This window comes from Natator depressus, chromosome 4, assembly GCF_965152275.1.
Source record: "Natator depressus isolate rNatDep1 chromosome 4, rNatDep2.hap1, whole genome shotgun sequence".
NCBI lineage: Eukaryota > Metazoa > Chordata > Testudines > Cheloniidae > Natator > Natator depressus.
Window position 1 is genome coordinate 23,069,180 of NC_134237.1, and position 21,336 is coordinate 23,090,515.

Here is a 21,336-nt window from a genome sequence, read left to right on the forward strand (position 1 = left end):
AACTAGAATATTTCTCAAACCTCCCTGATCTTAAGCATTCAGGTAAAATAGGGACCACTCATAATTTTGGAGTTTGGCTTGGCAAAAACAAAACAAGATGGAAGATTTTGCAGAACTAAAACCCACTCCAGTTTTTGCCCAGCTCTTATTTCTGCTAGCATAAAGTAATTTTAAAAAAATTGGTCATCAGTAGGGCAGTTAGAAAGCATCTGTGAAGGGTTTGAGGGATTTTCCTGACTTTTTATGAACACTTTTTATTATTGTGATGTTTGTTTTATATACTGGCTTACTGTTACTCATCTAAGGCAGATTGCTAAAATATTGCTAACTCTTCTAAGTGGCATAAGCTATGCTCAAGAAGAAATCACCTTATCAAAGAACCAGTCAAAGATCTTTTTATTTATAGACTGAATTTATTTAGATGGCTATGAAGAGCTGTGAGTAAGTATACGGTATTAATAACAAAGCTAAACATTGGTTCTATGCCTGCCCTGGTCCCACACCCTCCAACCTCTCTTCCCACCATATTTTCCTATCCTTTCAGTTTATTCAACTTTGTCTGCAAAAAGCTAATATGATCATATAGTCACATGACTGCAAGAGCTGGGGCATTAAAATAAACATAAAATGCTGCAAGACTCACAATATTATCATGAGCTGGCAACTCTGACAATTGGTAAAAAAAAAAGTTTCTTCTGGCACACGTGTAGGTCCCACTGAAGTTATGAGGAGTTGTGCACATGTTTTTACACTAGTCTAACTGCACTGACTTCAGTGGAGTTAATCCTGATTTACAGTAGTGCAAGTGACAGCAAACTCAGGCCCTTTGTTTTTAACAAGTGCCCTCTATTCAGTTGAGTGTTAGTTGTAGATTGCCATTTCTTATGGACACAGCTCAACTTGGATGATTAAAACCCCCCTGCCATAATTCATATTGTTCCTTTGTTGTTTGTTTGTTTGTTTGGCCAAAGCCAGTGTTTAATAAGGCTGAATTAACGGAGGATATATCTGCAAAGGAGAAAAATCTTTTTTTCTTTTTTTTTTTAAATATGAAAGCTCATATTGTGAAAACCTCAGCTGCAAAAATCTGAAAACTACACAACTTGCTTATGAACTGGGACAGCTCAATCAGTCATATATAATTGATAAATTGCTAGATCCAAAATAATTACTTTTCTTCCAAGTACTGTTAACATCCCTGAATGCAACACTCAGTGAAGCTCAAGATTTGTGCTCAAGGTTACTACAGTGTCATCAAAATAATAATAATCTCCATACTTTTACACAGCCAAAAAGCTGTACGAATATTAAGGGCTAGATTCTGTGTAGCCTTTAGTAAGGGGTGTATAGTGGAAAGAGGGAGTAGCTACTGTTCCCTCCCCTGACTTGGAACATTTAGGATAAGGACCAGGCAGATTTGCAGTCTCTTGCTCAGAGCAACTGGTAGCTGCTCCTTGGTCCCCAAAAGTGGGTGGGAAAGGAGGATGGGTGGAGCATGTAGGCCATCTACCCAGGGTGGAGTGAGAGTGGGAGGGGGAATATACTGTATGAGTGTGTGTGGTAATGTGCAAGCTCTACCATGCACATCAGGGAACCCTAGGATGCATCCTGTCTCTCTAAGAGTGTTTCCATGCTTTCCCTGAAGTGCAGCTCCAGGCTGATCCAAAACTCCATGATCTAGCCCTAATTAGTAATGTAACTAATTCTCAACATACCCCCCGCAGGTAGGTAGTATTATCCTAATTTTATACATGGAGAAATGAGGGAATTTGGATGATGGATTAGAACTGAGGTATTCATGGCTACCACTCTTGTGTTGGGTGTTCTGTGTTCTATGTCACCTTGATGTGCGTGTGCAGCCCCTTGTAAAAAAACCTCACCCTTAATTTATAACAGTGATATGCAATGATATTGTATATTGCATATGATTAATCTATATAATAAGAGAGTGCCCATATCTTATAAAACATACACGCATGTATTTACATTTGAATTAATGTGGATCATAAAGGACCTCAGCTAAATAGTGCACTGTATCTTCATTTTTGCTTTTGTCACATGTCGCTTGGTTTTATGAGTGGGATAACAGTGTTACAGTATAGTTAAGTCCAATTGCAGACACCCCCACCGTATAAGTTAAAATAATACATTATCTTTTAAAGTACTGTGGAGTGTGGTGTTAGAAAGCTCATTTACATTAAACCATCCTAATGCCTCATCACTTAACTCCAGTTCCCAAATAGGTTTGCTTTATAGAAACACAGACACTGTGAGTGGAGAAGGGAGGCATAATGGGAGAGAGAGAGAGAGAGAGAGAAGAATTATCACTTAAAATAAATAAATAAGGAAGCCCTTCACAGACATAGTACTTTCATAGGCAAACTTTTTCTAGACAAGCTCAGGGCATATTGTGTGCATTTATGGAAAAATTTGATGGGAAACTAGCTGAAGGGTATAGACTGCTCATCCCAAGATCTTCACATTTTTTGTTTTTTGAATCAAGTAAAGGATGCTATTTACAGATTATTATTTTTTCCACTAACCCACATGAACCTGTAAATTGCACACAACAAAAATATTTCTTCTTTTGTTTCCATCTCTGCATCTTGGATAGTGGTTGTGTTTAGCCTTCTAACCAAGAGGTGACTCAAAACTAACCTGCAGGCTTGGCATCGTCTTTCAGAGTTCAGTTTTTATTCTGTCTTCAGTAGGGAACAAGTTCCAGATGAGTTCATTATTCATACAAATATAGACGATATACCAAGCACACACATTTGCACATATGGTGTCCACCCAGTTTAGTGAGGTCTTCATGTTGCGAATTCCTTGCTGAGATCATACTAACTGTCTTAAAGATTTCAAAATAGAGCTGTGAGGATCAGAGAGTATACTTAAATACTGTTATAAATATGCAGTTACCCATTCAATAGATTGTATTCTCTTCCTGTTTTGAAACCAGAAATAAAATATCAATTTCTGTTATTTATAAGAGTCTGACTACTCTGATCAACCAGATTATTTAAAACCTAGAGGCCAGCAATTGAGCTATGATGGTTTCTATCAGATGAGGACCATGCCCTAGAGCTCTGATCCTGTAGAGATTTAAGTATGTGCTTAACTTTAAGAATGTGCATAATATATTTACAGGATTAGTAAACACATCCTATTGCTGCTATTATGATCTGCTCTACCTTGAGTGTCGGAATACTGAGGATCTTATATAATATATGGCATAAATGTGAAGAACTTGGAGTTTCCACCGTAGGGTAGTTTCCTTTGTGTGTGAGAATCAATAGTATTCTAAGATTAGTCTGACAGCAAATTAATTTTTTTCTTATTGTTCCACCATTAAATAAACAAAAGCAGCTAAAATGACAGATCTACCTTAAATAAAATATCTGTCTTAGAATATGCTTCTAAGTGATGCTCCATTTGTAAAGGTGGGAGTTGCGCTGTGACAGCCTTTGATTTAAGTAGCAATTTTGGTGAGGTTGCACTATACTATGGCTTCCTTGTACCAGTGTATAAATCATGAACTACAGCTAATAGAGTGCACCTTCACTCTGAGACTTTCTGTTGTTATGCTCCCCCTTCCTGATGGGTGCTTGCACTCTGGCATCAGATCCATAGAAGACTGTTGTAAGAACCCTCCTTCTTTGTGCACGCCTAACACAAAGTGCTAAACTCTCTCTGGCTCACTAACAGAGAGTGTCTGTGTCTACACTCTCTTAGCAGTTTCAGTACTAAATAAACCACACTGTCTTTATCTCCAAAACATTATGAATTGCCCTGTATTTCTAGTAACTGCATTGTGCATCCTAACATGCTTTCATTTCTTTGAGGATACTGTAACTGGATTTAAGGCATGATTAATTCATCACTGTAGTCAGGTTATTAAACAGCTCTTATGATGTACTCCATAATACAGCTTTAAGGGGAAGGATAAATGGATAGAGACTGGTTAGCATAAATTTATAATTGATTTAGGGCCAATCCTCAACTGATGTAAATCACATAGGTGCATTGACTCCGATTGGGCTATGTGATTTACACAAGCAGAGAGTCACAATTGGTTTCCACTGTCACATCTTAATAGTAATATTTTGCATTTGCTGGATATGGTTGTCTTTCATCCCAGGATCTGAAAGCACTCTTAAAAATATTTTTAAAGCCCTCAGCACCCCTGTATTGTAACCAGGGTTACAGTTGTAACCAGAAAGCTAGATACACTTAAGTATATTGAAGTAAAGTCACTTGGACCCAGGTGGTATAGCATATCTTTAACACAGCAGGGAGTAGAACCCAGGAGTCCCAAATCCTAATGCCCAGCAGTAACAAAATGACTAGACTTTCTCAAGACTAAACATCATTCTGGTTCACTATGCATATCGCTGTGTACATTTCTCTCAGAATGGCATGTGAAGAAGCAATCTTTATTTGACGTGTTAACTGTGCGCTGATAAAAATGAATGATTTAATGCCAAAGGCACATCAGTTTTTCAGAATGAGTAAATTACATGTATGTCATGCATTATGACATTCAGTCTAGTGCTTCATGGCACGTGACATCAGCATATGTGAAAGCTGCAAGAAAGGATGTGTAGAAGGGTGAAAGAAAGCTTTAAACTGCTTACACTGGCATCGTATTTCCTCCCTCAAAATGTCATGATGGAGTAGGAAGTATCCATGATGTATAAAATACGACATAGGTCTCAGTTGTGCCCAGAGGGATCATAATCTCATTGCTCTTTACACTGCTCAGCACCTGTGTCAAATTATGTGTGCAAACAGAATTTTGTTGTTGTTGTTTAGAAGAAGAGTCCGGGTTGAAAGAGTGCTTTGGTGGAGTCCAGCTATCAAAACCAATACTGCACAAAAGCTATATGTTTTAAATAACCCAAATACTAGAATGTCTGGAAAGCAATAGCTGAGGAATCCAGACAGCTTCCCTAATATCTTGTATCACTCACTCTTGCTCTGATCTAAACTTAATTTTGCCCACTAGAGTTTGCAAAGGACACAATGAAAAATGAATAGTAGGAAGTCACTGGAAACAGGAAAATGGAATAGGAAATGGGATTTTATAATCTCCTAGTAACTTTGTCATGTTCTCTGGAGTGGCTCGTGTGACACTCTGAGTGCCAACCTCAGGGCAGACAGTCAAGAAGCAGGGCAACCTCTTCTCCCTCCCTCCTGTCCCCCCCCCTCCCGTTGTATGTTCTATAATAAGATTTCACCAACCCTGTAACAAGTGTGAATTCTTAAAGTACTGTAACAGTCTTACTATGGAGTCAGACCATCCCCTTCAGCATTCCAGTCTATCTTGCAACCCAGGCAGGCTGGACTTTGTAATAGATGGTCCCTTACACCAAAAATCGCATCAGTATTCAGGCTACTCACAGTCCCAAAGGACCAGTCACTCACCCCAGGTCAACTATACTTCAGATCTGAAACCGAAGACAAGACTTGTAGCCAATCCTGTAACTAACTAAAGGTTTATTGACCAGGAAAAAAGAAATGTTACTTGCAAGGTTAAAGAAGGTCAGATAGAGACACAAATGAGAGAGCCTTAGGTTCCAAAAGAGGATAATGGCTGCTATAATATGTACACTTTATAAGTCCCTTACGGCTAACCCAAGCGAGACTCGTGTAAATTCCTTGCTTATGCTTAGAAATTGTCACTCCTCATCAATCAAGCAGCACAGGAATAACAATTTCTCCTTCAAAGGCATTTTCTATTCCCTTTTCCTGTATTCAAGCTGTGATGGGATGAGGACTTGAGCACTTACCCTCTTCAGGAGTGTGGGAAGAATTCAACAGTCTTTAGTCCACGATGGCTTGTCTGATATCTGTAGACCTTCTTTTGTTGGGGAGGAGAACACCTTGTGTTCTCTATTTCATGCTTTTTCTCCTGACTCTGGACAATTTACAGTTTTAGCAAACATTTTTATAGTTACAGACCAAACATTACTGCATAACATGGGATACAGATATTATAAGTAGGATTAATACTTGCTGCATCCTGCAAGCATTTCAAGTCTAAACACATTTTTATAACTCTAGAATTGGTTTTAACTATATTAACACACAAGTAAGCCAAAACGGTTTCCAGCTATGCAGTTGCTAGCACTGAGTGAGGTCTGGGGTCTTGACATTAGCTGGCACATGGTCTGCCAGATCACAACCTTGTTATCTGGACTCTGCTGAAACATACATTCAGCCTTACCATATTAATTAAATGGGGAGCAGGGGTTGGTGAATTTTTCTTTTTTTTTTTTTAATGAGGTATGAAGGAGGAGATTCCTATGCTGTCTGATCTTGGGAGGCCATCTAAAGCAGGGATCCCTTAATGCAGAGTTTAGCAAGTAAGAGGTGTGACGCTCTGTACCTCAGGGGAACATCCTGCATCCCCATGTTCATCCTTATGATTGTGTGGTATCCAATGCAAAGTTTGTCATGTTGTGCGTCTTCAGAAGGCTCATGATGCACTGAACTTTGTTGTTTAGAGGTTGTAATTCCATGTATATAGTTGTGATGCTGAAAATGTGTCCTCATGGCTTAAAACAAGCCCAGGCAAAATTCTCCAGGAGCAGAGGGGCAGTTCACACCTCATCAGGGCATGAATGGGACAAATCCAGCCCAGCCTCACAGGAACAAAGGACACTGGTCTAGGCAGCAACAAAGGATCTGTTGGACTCTCGAGTGAGTCACCCCTCTTCCCTTGGTCAGTTTTGGACTACGATGAGGTAATGCTCACCTGACTCTGAAGGAGGGGGAAGCAAAGCCAAGAGGGAAGAAAGAACATGGCAAATGTCTCTCCTTTTTATCATGTTCTCTCTCTTCCACCTCCATCTGCAGACACCACCACCAAGTGACTGAAGCGCTGATCAAAGGAGATAGCCTGGCTGAAGGGCAACTAGCCAGCCTGTGGTGAGAAGCATCGAAGTTTGTAAGGACATTGAAAATGTTAAGATCGGCTTAGAACGCGTTTTGCTTTTATTTAATTTGACCAAATCTGACTTGTTGTGCTTTGACTTCAATCACTTATTAACAACAAAAGATAAATTTTAAATTTGTTTTTGTTCTACCTGAAGCAGTGCATTTGGATTGAAGTGTGTCACAGACTCCCCTTGGGATAACAAGCCTGGTACATATCAATTTCTTTGTTAAATTGATAAACTCATATAAGCTTGCAGCGTCCAGCAGGCATAACTGGACTCTGCAAGAAGGAGGTTCCTAGGGCTGTGTCTGGGACTGGAGATATTGGCTAGTGTCATTCGGTTGCACAATCCAAACAGCGGCTAGCCAAAAGTGCTCACTCTCACAGCTGGGAGCAGCTTACGTGCTAGAGGCTGTGTGTGAACAGCCCGGGAGTGGGGGTTCTCACAGCAGAGCAGGATTAGACTGGCTCCCAGAGTCGAGGATTGGAGTGACCTAGCAGCTGGCCGGTCCAGATAACACCAGGGGAACATCACAGGAGAGAAGGAGGAGTTATACCTGGCTGGTGTATGGGGTAGTGGATGGTGCAGGAAACTATTTGGTGGCGGGGACAAGCAAAACCAAACCAAAAGAGTGTCCTCCCAACTTAAAGCACAATTGTCTTTCCAGCGGAGAGGCATCTAAATATTACATCATGGCTGATTTTTGTTGTAGATATCCTTAAAAGTTAAATTTTCAACCATCTCTACTATTTAAAAACAGTACACATCTAGACTCTTAATTTCCCCATTTATGTAAAAGAAAAGGGGGGAGAAAGGAGTTGGAAAAACATCCTTTTGCTTTGAGATAAATGTATGTATTTTTTTAAAATATGTTTGTTTTTTTCTTCCCAGGGAATACATTATTTCTATTCCACTGAGAACTCTCCATCAGCTTACAAGCCATTAAAGTTTTATAAGCTGGTAATGAACAGGAGACTTCCAATACTCTTTTGTGTGTGTGTGTGTGTGTGTGTGTGTGTGTGTGTGTGTAACAGATTTATGAATGAATGTTTATTAATGTAAAATTGCCTCGGAGTTCTTATTCCCTTGTCTTATTCCCATCCACATTAATGTTGAAGGAATCCATCCCCATTAAAGCCAGTACAATATATTATCAAAGCGAATAAGAATGACTTGTTACTTGTTACAGTACAGAGCAATGATGATACTGCTTACATTTTCTATTACTGTTTTAATATTTAAAGTGTTTTACATACACTCCATACACTCCCACCTTCCATCCAAAGAAACCTGGGCTCTGGGACTCGCATGGTAGAAAGGCCACTTTGGGGAGGTCTCAGCAACATTATCTATTCAGTGCTCCCTATTCTGAAGTCACAATCTGGATTAGAATTCCAGTTTTCCTGTCACAGTCCTTTGGGACACTTCTTTTCACTAGATCACAACACCCTTAGTGTTCGTTCTTTGTAATTTTTTTTCTGGGGGGCGGGGGAGGCGTAAAATAGGTGTGTGGCTATCATTCATCACGAAGCAAAATGCAGATTAACACCAGACCCGTGACTCACCCCTTCACTACCAAACGTATTCATAGTCAGGTCTTGTCCGGAATTGGGGTCTGTCACAGACCCCATCTCCAGGCAAACTAACAAGCACGGCAGGCCTGTAGTAGTAGGCTGCCTGACTGGCTACACCTCCTGAAAGGTAGGAAGAGCTAGCAGACCATCTTTTAAGCCAGGGGCGGGCAAACTTTTTGGCCTGAGGGCCACATCAGGGTTGCAAAAATGTATGGAGGGCCGGGTAGGCTGTGCCTCCCCAAACAGCCTGGCTTCCGTCCCCTCCCACTTCCCGCTCCCCTCTGAACTTCCGACCCATCCAACCCCCCTGCTCTTTGTTCCTGCCATGGACCCAGCTCTGTCCCCACCTTGCCTCCCTTCGCTCCAGGTAACATGGTTCTGTCCCTCTTCTCAGATGCTTGACTTCTGATTCGAGCTCTGATCCCTTGCTCTGGCATCTGGCCTCTGACTCTGGTTTGGATCTTAGGCTTCTATTCCTGGCCAGACTCCTGCCCTAACCACTAGGCATGACTGCCCGCATACTGGTCTCGGACAGAGCAGCCGAAACACCAAACAATAAGAGAACTGGAGCTGATATGGCAAACGTGGAGCCTATGAAGGTCAATATCGCTTTGACGAAGGTAGTGGAAGCCTTGCTGGCCCAGGTTGCCATTCTGCAGGAAAAGAATGCCATCCTGTAAGCTCAAGCTGCGCCACCTTTAGCTCTGACCTCCCCCCCCCCGCCCCCAGTGGCCTCAAGCTCCCCTTGGGACATGCAGCTACTGGCTGTCAAGGTGACTTTCAAGGAGGGGTGCCCACCTTAGAAGGAGCCCAATTCTTGGGCCAAGTCCTGATGGCTCATAAGCACATGTAGTATCTGTGGAATGCTAGACACCTTAAGTGACAATACATCAGTTGGTCCATCTTCTTTGCTCACTTTGACTTTGTGGTAACCTATCACCCAGGGATGAGATGCCCTATCCCACAAAGATGAATATCTTGAACCTGGTGAAGAGTCTTCTGCTACTGTGCTTAAGGTGTCCAAGTTTTTCACTAGCATGATTGACAGCAGTCTGACATCCTCCACCCTGCTGCCCAAAAACCCATTCACAATCCAGATCTGCCAGACCTTGAATGACACAGAAACCTGACCTGACTCAGAGTTCTGATTACAGAATGGACTTCTTTATGACAAGGGTTCTGTTTTTCTTGGAGGGACAATCTAGGCTTCAGGTATTGAAACTATGACAAGATTTGCTGTTTACAGGCCATTTTGGCCAATTCAAGTCCTGGAATGTCATCTGAAGGAACTTCGGTGGCCAGGCCTGTGAGCTTCATCAAGCATTATATGCAGTTCTGCAACCTCTGTGTCTGTACCAAGAACCAATGATCGAAACCCCTACATGTCCTCCGGCCTTTGCCCATTCCTCTGTACCCTTGGTCTATTGTGTCAATGGACTTCATTGTAGAACTGCCACATTCCCAGACAGTCAGTAGTCTTGGTTGTTGTCAACCTCCTAACAAAGATGGCACACTTCATCCCATGCCATACTGTTTCTATGGCAGGGGGAGTTGGCTTGGGTCTTGTTGGAAAATGCCTTTTCCCATTTCATCTCCGATTCTGGCAGGAATTTCTCACTCCTGGGCATTGAGGCTTTCATCTCATCCACCTGTCACCTGCAGACTAATTGCCAGAGTCAATTAACTGCTCTCTGAGTTACCACCAGGACAGCTAGCTCCCTCTACTGAGCTATGCCGAGTAAACATATAACAATGTAATCAACGACTCAACCCATCGTAGCCCATTCTTTGCAAACTGCCTTTCACCCCTGGTTCTACCCAGACTTACTCATAAGTTCCCCAGCACCAGAAGCTCAAGGAACAGATGCAATCTGCTAAATATGTCTATAAATTCCATGCAGACCAAGACCATCAGGATGTTCACAATCTGTAAGGGAAAAGGTATGTGTCTCTGCCTAGAAACTTACACCAAGCCGTCCATCTGCCGAATGAGCTGACCAATACTTGGGTTCCTTCAGAATTATAGAATGGGTAAACTCAATGGCCTTCAGGTTACAGTCTATTCCTGGTCTGACTTCTACGCTAACCACTTGCCCTGACTCTGGCTCCAACCAGTTGGCGTGATAACCCACATCCTGGTCTCTGACATGTCTGAATCCAAACTTAAGAACTGACCTTGTCTCTGGGCTGAGCCAAAATTCCTTAGCTTTGAAGAAGTTTGTTTCAGAACATAAATTCAGCTGCTTAGCTCCCTCTCTAGTTAATAATGGTATATTTGCAAGGAGAAAATAGGACTTTTGGGCCAATGACTCCTCAGTGTGTGAAAAAGGCATGTAATGTCCTGCAGTAGTCACGCTGCAGTCTGGAAACTGAAATATTTGGCATTCTGTAGAAATTGAATTCAGACCATTTCAGGGTAAGGGGTGCAACTGCCATTTAAATCAGTGGGAGTAACAACCACTTATACAATGGATGACTGGCCCTTGGGATGGTGTGTAAGTCAAGTTGCCATAGTTTGTTGATTTTCCTGCTTCTCGCCCTACTTTCCTCACATACAGGGTCAGTCACATGCAGTGTGCTAAATTTCCCAGATGTGCCCATCTTCTGCCAAGCTGCATCTGATGTATAATTTACCCCACCACTTAACGTCACAGCCGAATTTGGCTCAGACGTCTATAGGAGTTGCACCCACTTACACATACAGCTGAATTTGGGAGTTTCTTTTTAATCTGATCTCAAAGCTGACCTCTGCTGTCTTGGTTGAAACATTTATTTATTCTCTGCTTTTTAACTGTTTCTTTGAGCAATTTGTCAGGGGGCTTTTTCAGTTGGAAAGAGGGAATGCACTGCCTCTGTTCCTATAAGTCATGCTGCCCCAAATGTGTCCACATGGCTCAGTGCTAGTGCACTCACCCTCTGAGCCATGAGACTGTAAGTTTTTTGTCCCCACACCAGGACATTCTCATGTCCAGTGCTGATGCTTCAGAGATAATATGCCAACATCCCTTCTGCCTTGCTCACGTGACTCTTCAGGTAGATGGATATTGAAAACCCATGACATTTTTTTACAAATAGGATATAATTCCTCTCTTAATAAAACTGATTCCGGATATCTGAGGCCGCATGAACTGTTGTTGAATGCACCTTAGTTGCTACCTTTGTCTACACAGTCTGTCCCACTTCTGCTTCACTGCTTTGTAAAGTTCCTTGAATGTGACTGATGTGGGACATAAAAAAACAAATTGTACAATTTAAAGTCTTGGAAGGCAGCACATCCCCTCACTCATCTCAAACCTACTCCTCAGCCTCCAGTGTTGTAGTTAAGGTTTGAGTTAAAACCAAATTTCCAGCAGAGCTTCATTTTGATTAAGAGCAGAGCTGAACTGACTTTGAGAAGACTTTTATATATCGCAAAGAATATTTATTTCTATTATCATGAGATCAGTAGTGGCTCTATTATTGTGAGATCAGTAGTGGTGCTGTTGCACTTGAAGTTGTGTCAACCTTCTTCTGGATCTGAGGAAAAAAGGACCCGATTTGACTGTTATTTTGAAATGCCACTTTCAGAGTTAAATTGCGGTGTGCCTTATATCAATCACGCTCAATCAATTTTTTGTTTCTCACTGACTTACTAGTTCCTATTTATTCCCATCACCCTTTTATTATTACTTCACACGGGGGAATGAAACTATATTTGTATGTTCGTTGTTTATCGTTTAGGATTATTTTTCCATTTAATCACTGCAAATGTTTTTCAACATTTACAGAAAATCAATTCTGTTTTTATTCATTCCTAGGAACAAATGAAGCATATGAGTAGGCAGTGTGTACCGTGCAGAAAAATATAGCTGAAGGGGCCTTACGCTGAACACCATGGTAGTCCTGGCACTGTGGGAAAACTTGTCCTTGCAAAAGAACAATTTATTGGTCTTGTTCTCTCTCACATGTAAAGCAGAGGTAATTCCATTGACTTCAAGGGAAGTAGCATAAAACCATGGGGCCTATAGTTTCCATTGCTTTTCAGGAAAAAAAATGGTTCTCCGCTTGAAATTGCTTTTAGCTCTGGTTCACAGAGTATTTAAGTACCTGCCTAACTTGACGTTCATGAGCAGTCGAATTGATTTTAATGGAACTACTCTTAAAGTTAGGCACATGTTTAAATACCTTGCTCTCGCTGGTTCTTTATATTGTTCCCCCCACACCCGCACAGAAAAAGAGAGACAGTGGTTTTCAGTGCATCACAGGATTTATTCTTCAGGAGTCAGAAATGTCAGTGCCAAATTCTGTTTGCTGTTAGAAATGGTAATATATTTATCCTAGCATAATACATAAATGGTTCACTTTTTCCATTTCCCTCCCCCCCCCCTTGCAATTAGTTCACAAAGTAAAGATGATGAAGCAACTGGTTCATATTTGTGCATTCTGTGGGGTAGCATGGGGTTCTGCTTATCTAAACCAGTTTCGAATACAAATAGTGTTCTTAAAATGGGTGTTGTGAGTGAGTCGGGTGAGGAGATCCCTTGCCCTGGGTGTTATATCAGTTCAAATGCCATGGGATCCTTTTTGAGAAGGAAGGCATTATGGCCCTACTTCAAGTCTACGGGACTATTACTATGCATAAAGTTCGGCACGTTCAGTACCTTGCTGAATTTGGTCCTACGTCAATATAAAATCATTTTTCATTATGTAGGATTTTTTCATATTTCTGCGAACCTCAATATTTTAGTTTCAGTGGTAGATTACAAAAACTGTACAGAGAGCATTTTTACTACTTCTACCTCGAAACAGCAGGACTAAAGATGATATACAGAACTAACCACAACAAAGCACTGGAAAAACAAATGACTCTCCCCATTTTTCAGGAGTAAGTCCCATCAGTGCTAATTATTAGAGCTGTAACAGCCTTGAAATTCTTGGAACTGAACTAAGCCAGAATGTGTTACTCTCTCTGAGGCAAGGTACTCTAGGTACTATATGACCCAGCAGTGAATGCATGGTGGTTGATTCACAGTGTTTTATGGTTGGTTACTAAAGCCTGTTGGCAATCACCTGAGATTAATGAGGTTTTTTTTGCTAAATTGCTGCTCTAAGGTAAATAATATCAGAGTTAAGAATCTCTCTCCTTTCCATTTCAGTGGCGTCAAGCACTGTATTTAAAGTGTACAGTGTTAGCCACTGTCAGATGTTGAAACATACAAAAGAGAGACTATGTCTGTGCTTTCTGGTTACTTGTTTGGAAGCATTATATAGCTAAAGCATTTTAAGTATAGCTGTACTCTACTCTGAGGTACATGTTTTATTCCAATATATTATGTGAAGATATTGAACATTTTAATGTATGTATTACGTGTTACAGCACTGGAATTAAATACACAGGCTTGAGAATTTTTAATATCATTCTTATTAGTACGTTTTCAGTACCAGGAGGCAAAGGCATTGTGGTTCAGTGGACAGGGCACTGATCTATGAGTCAGGAGACTTGAGCTCTGGTACTGATCTGCTGCGCAACCTTAGCAAAGTTATTTCAATTCTCTGTGCCTCTGTTTCCCTTCCCACTTTTTGCTTAGCTTGTCTATTTAAATTGTAAGCTCTGTGGACCGTGGAATTCCTGCTTCTCTACATATGCACAGTGACTAGCACAATGGGAATGTGATCTTGATTGGAACCTTTTAGATGCTACTATAATGATAAAGTAGCAACTGTAGTGTTGTCTACCATGCTGTGTGGAATCTTGGTACATGTTGACTCTACAATGGGCAACGCAGTGCAATGGTTGAGTCCTACAGCAGAACTTCACTGATTTGTACTTTGTAAGCTCGTAAGACTTGGAAGTCAGGTAGGTAAATGGAAGACTGCGTGTGTAGATACGGACTTTTAAACATTTGGGCTACTTATCCTCTGACAGATCACACCTAAATGCCTCCCTGAGTGGGTCTGCTGTTCTGGTAACTAAGGGTTTGTCTAAACAAACATTAAGTTTGCAGCAAACTGGAGCGTGAATCTACCCCTCTCTAGCTTGCTGCAGACTAACTGTCCGTGTGCTCTCTCCTGACTTAAGTTAACAGTTAATGTGCTCTGATCTACTCTAGATTCAGAGAGGACTATATCAAACCATATTAACAAACGGTTAATGTGTCATCAGAGTGCACATGGACAGTTAGTCAGCGGCAGGCTAGTGTGGGTACATTCTCACAGTAGCTTGCCGCGAACTAATTGTGAAGACAAGCCTTTAGAAACCACCAGTAAAACCAAAGATCACCTTTCCGAGATTTGTTCTCCTGGCCTATAGTTTAGGATACTGTCTCCCCTTTGGTGCATTCAGGAAAGATTGATGTGACGAAGGAATCTAACTTGCTTCCCTACAGGTTTTTCTCAGTCACACTCAGCACTGCCCTTTCTGAGCTGCATCCGCACATGGATTCAAGACTCCCAATTGACTTTAGCGATCATTTGCAAAGATCCTTGAAGATGCATGGAATTTGTTGTTTTCTTAGATTTCTTGCTCTTTCAAGGCAACTCGAAGATTGAGTCACCACCAGAGAAGTCAATGTCCCTAATAGACGCTATTTACAGAATGATATAAATTAGGCAAAGCCATCCAGAGTGGCGTTGGAGTTCACACCTGAAAACCTAATGAGTATTATGAATATTTATTCTTCTTCTTGGTGGTGGGTTGTTGGTTTTTTTTTGTTTTTTTTTTTCAATCTTAGTTTGTTGAACTGGCATTCTGTGACACCTGCTTGGTTGTAACCTTTAGTAAATGTCACAATAATTGACTTGCCTTTTAAAATACAGCCAAGTGGGTTTGTACTATTATGGGAAGTCTTGCTGTAGCTTACAGCGGGAGCAACGTTAATCTGATTAGACCCTCAGAGATGGGTTAGATCATGTAGAACTACTTGTGGTGGTTAGCCTTGCTTCAACTGAGCTTCGATTCATTCAATATATTCAGCGAGCAGTTTTTCAGAGGGGAGGAAAGGAGGATACTTTGAAAGATTTTCTTTGTTGTTTCGGATGTCTAATTAGTTGCTCGTACTTTTGATCTAAGTTGTTCCTTTTTCACATGATGCAGCACTTTTTAAATTTACACAGGACGAGATTTTTTTAAATCGGTGCTTCAAGGATTACGGTTTAAATAGATTCTGAGCTCTTAATTTAGCGGTCTCAGGGCTTAGTGGACAATAGCCGTCGCTTCTAAGTCATCATGTCTAAAGACTCTTTGGATTCACAGGGCAGTATTTTTCTAAGAAAAGCTTTAAAGTGCTGAGTGGGCAAGGAGTCTGCATTTCCATTTGCCATACTAAGTCCATATTGATTCAGCAGCATTTAAATATTTAAATAGTCTATTTAAATAGCCAGCAACTTCAGCCCATTACCAGTATCAGTCTTCCGTTTATGTTCCTCTTCCGAGTTAGGGATTTTTGTACTTTTTGATATTTGTTCTCCAGGCAGATGGAAAGTCTATTTTTGACCCGTGGCAACATAGGTATAACTGTTGGGTACTGGGGCAGCAATAAACCTGGCCCCAAACATTCCCTGCTCCTTTGGTGCATCAGGCTAGAGCCTTACAAGTTCAAAGCAAATAGACTTCCCTGTTCCCTCTGGGAAGGTCAGTAAATAGTGACGTAAATTGTAATAGTATAGCATAAATATCACTAAAATAAAACTACATTTGTTGCTGAAGTGAGGAAAATGCCCACTGCCCATCTATTATATTCCAGCTGGAGCCAGCTTAACTTCTAGCAGCACAAAGCCCAAAATACACTGGGTAGATTCATCCTTTCTTCTCCTTTTCTACCCATCTTTGGAGGTACTTAAGTGGTCAACCAGATTTTCCATCATACAGGTTGCAAGCCACTGGAGTGTAATTTAACTCCGTGCTTGGAACTAGGCTCTCACTGATATGGAAGGAGAGATCAATATTGTGGATTGGCTGCCTAATAAAAGCAAACTGCTGCAAGCTGGGTTAAGCGTCTTTTTGAGACAAAGCTGTCATAACTTCTTGGTTGTTGACAATGGAAAGAGTAGGGATTCTCAGGAGTAACTTACCAGCTGAAGACCGGGCTTGCCTCTTATGACTGTGCAAAGTACCGTACTGTGTCAAAGGCTGATCCACTCTAACTCTGGTTAGCTCCGCTTGTTTCCATTACACCCCTGTATATACAAATTTGAACAGCTATTTACAATGGTACCTTTTCCACTGAAACAAGAAGAGGACGATCCCCCATTGCCATGAGTATCAAGATCTTATGATGAGGATGGGTTTCATTAGGTGCAGCAAGTCTTGAGGAATTACTCTTCCAGAGGTACTTGGTATGAGAGTCTAAAAGCATCCATCGAGAAAGCACGTGGATTAATAACTTGGGTGACTCTAACTTCTGAGCCTACTCTGATTGGGCCTGATCCAAACCCCATTGAAGTTAACAGAAAAACTCCTTGCAGTTTCTTTGGATCAAGTCTGTTACTCTTGTCCCCCCATATCTAATGCCAAAAAACTATGAATGTCAAAATCTAACTGCAGGTCAATTGGTGTGTTTGTAAATTCTGTTGTGTATTCTATTTTCAGAAAAGGTGCTTCTTTTCTTATGAAGACAGATTTTTATGGTCCTTTAGTGAAGACTTGAATACTTGAATAGGAGATAACAATTTGAAATATTTTCAGAAGCCCCTGATTTAGTAATTTGTTTTCCTGTGAGCTAAACCTATAATTTCAGTGTTCTTTTTCATAAATCCAAAAAAGCTAGTTTTACAGAATTTTTATTTATATCTGAACCCTTTTTGTGTAGGGCAATCAGCATTAGCCTAATTCAATCTTAAAAGAAGAAGCATTGCTTAGCTAATTAAATGTTTGTATGCAGTTCACAGAACATTGTATTAGTGTTTGACATGTCCTTCCACTTTGCATGATTTTAAATTAGGTGCCAATAGAACATATGATGAGTTTTGGGAGGTCAGCCCAATTTATGACCAGTTTGTGCTAATGCAAGGAGCTTTTAACATATTTGCATATATCTTTATTTACAGATGTGGTATTGAAACCACAAAATAGAAAACTTTGTTGCTTAATCAGGAATTGGAAAGCATGAGCAAAGGAAGAGAATGTGGAAAACCACATCTATAGAACAAGAAAATCCATTAAAATCATGACACCGATGTACATGGCACCTTTTTGTTCTGAAGAATCCCAAAGTGTATTAAGGTGCTGCTGTGTGTAGTGCTCCCTTCACCCTGCTGCAGAAATGTGGTGTCTGCTCTGTGCTAGTGATACCATACAAGTGATGTTAAGAAGGGAAAGTGAAGACCAACTTTTCCAGCCTTCTGTTGAAACTACAGAGAAAATTTAGGGAGGAAAAGATAAGTCCCACAGGTGGAATTATTTCACAATGCCAGGAAAAAGGCCGCCGGATCTTTACTGATCGCAAATGGTCAGCCTGTTTTATCTCATTTGAAAGATATGTTCGGGACTGTGCCCCTGCGCTTCACGCTGGGATATTAGTTCTCTACTGACAGTAGGACTCAATCCTGCAAATGTGAGTGTCTCCTGGAGAGTGCAGCATGGAGCTGAGCCCACCCCCTTGACCTCCCCCCCAACTCCAGTGGGAATTGAGTGCACTGAGCATCTTGCAGGAGGTACTCAACACTTATTAGTATTGGATCCTTGGAAAAACAGGTGAACTTACTGACTCACCCAAATTATGTCCTTCTATGTTCTGATTAGATTTATATTGATGCTTAAATCCTTGCGCTGCCCCCCTTCCCCCGCCCCGCAAAAAGCTTTAGTGAACCAAAGTTTGTTTTTTACTCAAGTAAACCTCCTATTAAAGTCTAATAGGACATTTGTTTGAAACTCACAAAGTGAAAATTTAGTAAAGACTTCGGGGTTTGGCCTGGTGATAGAATAGACAGCAAAAACTTGCAAGTGGTGGAGAATGTGTGTTGCCTTTACTGTAGTTCAAATTTCATAGTGTAAAATTTGAGATGGTCCTAAGCCATAACGCTAGATCTAACACCACCAAACAAACGGGGTGTCTGAATCCCAATTCTAACTTTGGAACTCAGCCCATCTGCATGTAAAATGACTTTCAAATAGATACACGTGTGCACTATTCGTCCTACAAAATAGTTCTGTAGAACATTGATTCTGAGGGTACTATTCCCTGTAAGTCTAATTCCTGTGCTCAATATTAGAGTTGGGTGAATAATGGGTGGATTTGCTAGCAGCTCTGAGAAATCAAAATCAGTTTAATGAGAAATCAAAATAAGTTTCATGTCAAACCAAAAATGAAAAATTTTAAGTTTTCGCAGGTGTAAAAATTTTAAAAAAATATTGAATCAGGTGGAAATAAAATGTCTCATTTTGACAATTCTGAAACATTTTCATTTTATTCAATTCAGTCAACTGTTTAGTGAACTTGATGCATTTGCTGAATGTTGAGGTTGATCAAAACTGCATTTTTTTCAGTGAATAAACTATTCACCCCAATTTTTTTTGCTGAGCTCTATTCAAAATATATTTAATAAACTTGTGTGGTGTTAATCCGTGAATCACACTGTTCATAGTTGTTTTTTGGGCGGATTTTAGGCCAGAATGGACCAATGTGGTCCTATAGCCTCACCTCCTTAATAACAAACAGAAAAAAACCCTCAAGCCCGTAACTTCTGTTTGAGCTATAGTATATAATTTTAAAAGGTATCTAGTCTTGAGTTAAACACTAAATGATGAGTTTGTTACATCCCTGGGTTGTTTATTAAAATGATTAATTACCCTCACGGTTAAAAAAAATTGTGCCATATTTTTAGTCTGAATTTGTTGAGCTTCAACTTCAAACCATTGGATTTTGTTGTGCGCTTTATTTTTTTTGTATTAAAGAGCTGCCAGATAGCTCAAGTCCTTTCCCCATAGTAGATGCTTATACATGCAGTTGTACAGGATATCAAACAGTTACTGTTTGTTTTTAATCCATTTCATGATACTCTTATTTGCTCTTAATCCCCTTTTTTATAGCCTGGGTGCTTTCTTCATCCCAGTGCTCATGGGAGGAATAGAAGATTATATTTTTCTTCATCTCTGGATTGACTTTCTCTCTTTCCCCAGATCTATCCTCTCCTCTAGACTAGAGGTATCCTTATCTCCATGCAAGAGGCTTCAGCAAATGACTTGCTCCATGGATACCAAGCAAATGTTGTGCTGTGTTCCCATATTGAAGTGATTTACCCACTGTATGGCCTAGTCTACACTAAAAACCTAGGTTGAAGGAAGCCACTTAAGTCGACCTGCTAATGTATGCATCTACGTTACCGGGTCCTTTACACTGACCTAAGTCACCTCTAATGTCGACTTCTGTAATCCACCTCTGCGAGAGGCATAGCACTTAATTTGATCTTCACTACTGTGAGGTAGTGCAGATGCAGAGTTGTATAATTCGACTTAATTGGCCTCCCGGTGGTGTCCCACACTGCTCATCTGTGATGGCACTGGAGATCATTCCCAACTCTGCTGCACTGCAGCCAGGAACACAGGAAACAGCCCCTCCCCTGTTAAAGCCCTGGGAATTTTTGATTTCGCATTTCCTGTTTGATCAGCATTGGGAGCATGCCAGCTTGAGCAAAACTGATCATGGAGACTACAAGCCCGAAACGCGCCCCAGCCTGGTCTGCCCAGGAGGTGGTGGATCTCGTCGCTGTGTGGGGAGAAGAGTCTGTGCAGGCAGAGCTCCAATCCAGCAGAAGAAATGCTGACATCGATGTGAAGATTGCTCATGGAATGGGGGAGAAGAGCTACATGAGGGACACATAGCAGTGCCGTGTGAAAATAAAAGAATTTCACCAAGCATACCAGAAGGCAAGAGAGGCGAACAGTCATTCTGGTGCTGCCCCCTACCCCCCCCCCAAGCAACGTGGACACCTCACAGGTGTGTGAGTCTAGGGACAACAAGGAGGACGATATGGTGGATGAGGAAGAGGAGGAGGAGAATGGGAGACAGACAAACGGTGGATTCATTCTCCCTGAGAGCTAGGAAATATTTTTAAACCTGAAGCCCTGTGGGTCACAGGACATCACGGTGGCTGACTGTGATACTGGGGAAGTCTCCTTTGGTGAGTATACAGTGACAATCAAAGTCCAGTTAATCTCTAGTGGGCGCGCACATTCAGTGGTACTGCATGTTCACTGTGAAGAAAAAGCGAGGTGCTGTGGTTCTCTGCTTACAAAAGGCCGCTCCACCTACTTAGAGGGTGGCCCCTGTTTTTGTGGACTGGGATAGCCTGGAAATCCTCCATGGATATCTCTAGGAAACTTTCATGGAGGTACTCTGCAATCCTTTGCAGAAGGTTTCTGGGCAGGGCAGACTTATTTCTTCCCCCATAGTAGGACACTTTCCCACACAACTCCTGAATTAATTCTGCTGGCATCATTGCGGTACACAGCATAGCAGCAAAAGGACCAGATCTATACCCAGACGCTTGCAGCATCTCCTTGCTTTTTGCCTCTGTTACCCGCAGGAGACTGATATCACATAGGGTTGCCCAGGAGAAACGGGGGAAGTTCTCATTAAAAGTGCTCTTACAAGAGAAAAAGGGCATTTTTCCCCCCACCACACCTATTCTGGATCGCCAAACCCCATGGTCGCTAATGTGCCTTAGCTGTGCTCGGCATGGGTCAGTAAGTAGTTTAAAGTGGCAGATAGGAGACTGGGGCCCCACCTGAGAGATTCCACAATTTGGGAGTCAAAACTCCCCCCCCCCACGCCCCATTCATAAACAGCTTCCCGTGGTGCTATGGGAAAGGGCCGTTGTTCGACTAGCTACTTCTGGTCCCAACA

At 41.3% G+C, this 21,336-nt stretch overlaps 1 protein-coding gene across 4 annotated transcripts in view; it reads left to right on the forward strand.

Moving 5' to 3' along the window:
- Positions 1-21,336, forward strand: part of GRID2 (glutamate ionotropic receptor delta type subunit 2) — a 1,015,652-nt gene that overhangs the window by 65,842 nt on the left and 928,474 nt on the right. Inside the window, exon 1 of one of the 4 annotated variants that reach the window (XM_074950599.1) lies at positions 6,928-6,949. The exons of the other annotated variants lie outside the window; for them this stretch is intronic. The gene's annotated coding sequence lies outside the window, so the exon portion shown is untranslated. Of the gene's footprint in view, positions 1-6,927; positions 6,950-21,336 lie in introns of those variants that run through there. 4 annotated transcript variants of the gene reach the window in all.